The 2281-nt window shown below is 50.2% G+C and overlaps 1 long non-coding RNA gene across 1 annotated transcript; it reads right to left on the reverse strand.

Annotated features, from left to right (window-relative positions):
• Nucleotides 1-629: 629 nt before the first annotated feature.
• Nucleotides 630-1353, reverse strand: LOC119288683. The gene is made up of 2 exons (XR_005141249.1): nt 1205-1353; nt 630-1102 (listed from the first exon to the last, which is right to left on the reverse strand). It is a non-coding gene; the product is annotated as an uncharacterized LOC119288683 (long non-coding RNA).
• Nucleotides 1354-2281: the final 928 nt, after the last annotated feature.

Raw genomic sequence — 2281 nt, forward strand, 5'->3', positions numbered from 1 at the left:
CTTTAGTTTCAAAATCATTAAATGAAGAATGCTTAGCTACGACAAGTTAAGCACATATGCATTGGGGGCATTAGTTGCTTAACTTTTAATGTGCTTAACTACTTATCTTAGCATCGATGCATTGGAAGTGGATCAAAGGTACGTTGTTAATTACAGTTATAAAGAACTGAGGCATGTTCTCTAAGAAAAATTTAAGTGGCGACCGCCCGGGCTGCATAAAAGCATTCTGAGCAGAACCAGCTCCTCGACCAGCTAATAAGAGAGTTGACCAACAAGGCAACAAGGCATCCAGAAAGTGCCGAGATTCAACTGCTACGAAAACTTTATCATTCATTTGGCCACTAGGAGTACGACAAACAATGATGAAGTAATAGATAGATGGAGCAAAAGGAACTATGACAAGTGCAAAGTCAATGCTTATAATAGCCAGCAGGTAGGCCGGTGGTCTAATCCTGACTGCGTGTGGTCATCTCTGCATTTTCTTCGATAGTTCCTTTCCGTGTAGGCATCTTATATGACATCGGGTTGTCTAACTAACAATCGTCGTCTTAACTCCATAGCTTTAATCAATCACGAAGAACAGTACGTATAACATTAGTATTCGGTGTGTATAACATTAGTATTCGGTGTATAGATAAAGAGATAATATATTCAATAAGTACATACATGATGATAAAATTTCGAGTCGAGAACAGATACATGACCTGAAAACAAGGAAACAGGGAAAATACAAGGAGGCGGCGACTATAGCTGTAATTCACAGACGATGCATGGGACTGCAGAACAGACCGACGAGCTCATGAAAAATGCCTTTCTTAAGTAGGGCCTGCTTAAGCATGCGATCATCCAGATATGGCCTTCAGTTCACGGAGTCCTTCGTAAGCACCAACAGCTTCAGGGTTTCAGGCTTTCAGCACACCGTCTAGTTGTGCTTCCCCTGGGTGTAGATGTAGTCGGTGTGAGCGACGAGGGTCCTCCTCATCAGGCACTCCTCCACTCCTTCCCCTCCCTCGCATCCTCTCATCGCCTCCTGATCTTCCTGCTCCATTTCCATCCCGGTTCCTGCGGCAATCTTCTCATGAGAGATGGCGGAGCCAGAACCCTGCAGATAAAGTGATCAAAAAAATTAACGAACGTACGATTGCCAGAGCCAGTCTGCATTATGAAGTATATACACGTTAGATTGATTGCTTATTGCACGTACCTGTGATTTTTGGAGGCCTTGCTGCCTGCCCTCTGGTGCAGAGGAGGCACAGCAGCAGCGCTGCCAGCAAGAAGAGTGCCGCCTGCTTGGAGAAGGAGGCCATCTCTTGGTCTCTCTGGGATCAGGGGCTGGTTAATTAGGTGGCGGTATATGACCATAAGCATCTACTCATGGACTTATATATAGGGGGCTGATGGCTGGTCGACACCGTGGCGGGGCGGGTGGGTGGCGCTGGCGCGGTTCGGCCACACAGCGGCCGTGCGGCCGTGCCGTACTGCCGTAGACGGCAGGTCTCCGGCGTTCGAGATCGAGTATATCTTGTGATGACGACGCGCGCTATGCGCCCACTTCGGTAAGATAAATTTCGCGCTCTCACCGTCTCTGTCCATGGTACTGGATCAGGATCATCACTCACATGAAGAAATCCAAAATATAAATGTAATGTACTTGGCTTTGATAAGCTGCTTGGGGTGGTAGTTCATGTGGGTAGCAAGATGCCGAGCACTTGGCGGTACGTATGGTATCGTATGTACGTGCAGATGGCAATGTCCGTGTGAACACGATATAAGTGGCGTGCCACGCATGGAAGGTGACAGACACATGTATGTATGTGGTCGTATACTCTCGGTTGAACGTCGCGCGCACGACCCACGTGACACAGCGGGTCGACGACGACGACAGGCGCGCGGGAAGCATCGACGTCTCCCCGCTCTCGCGAACGCATCGTGGACGTCAAACGAGCGCCTCGACGACGTGCGCGGCGCGCCCAAGCTACCGGGCGGCGGCAACTTGGCGCGGCGGCTTTGTCCCGGCCGGCGCGGCACTGGCTGCTCGCCGCATGGCTGTGCACGCTCGGCGCGGTAACCGGCATATGCCCAGCTCGGCCTGACGGCGACACGTATTCGTGACTTGTACGCCACGCGCCGCGCATGCAGTACGTCGTGGACATGCCGGCACCCAATGGGTGGTTTCAGGCATCAGATATATCCATTTCCGAGTTATCTAAAATTCTAGTAGACAGGATTCTACGTGCGGCGCTGCAATTTTCATCCAAAATCGTGGTGGAAAAGTAAAACG

Source organism: Triticum dicoccoides, chromosome 4A (genome assembly GCF_002162155.2).
Source record: "Triticum dicoccoides isolate Atlit2015 ecotype Zavitan chromosome 4A, WEW_v2.0, whole genome shotgun sequence".
NCBI lineage: Eukaryota > Viridiplantae > Streptophyta > Magnoliopsida > Poales > Poaceae > Triticum > Triticum dicoccoides.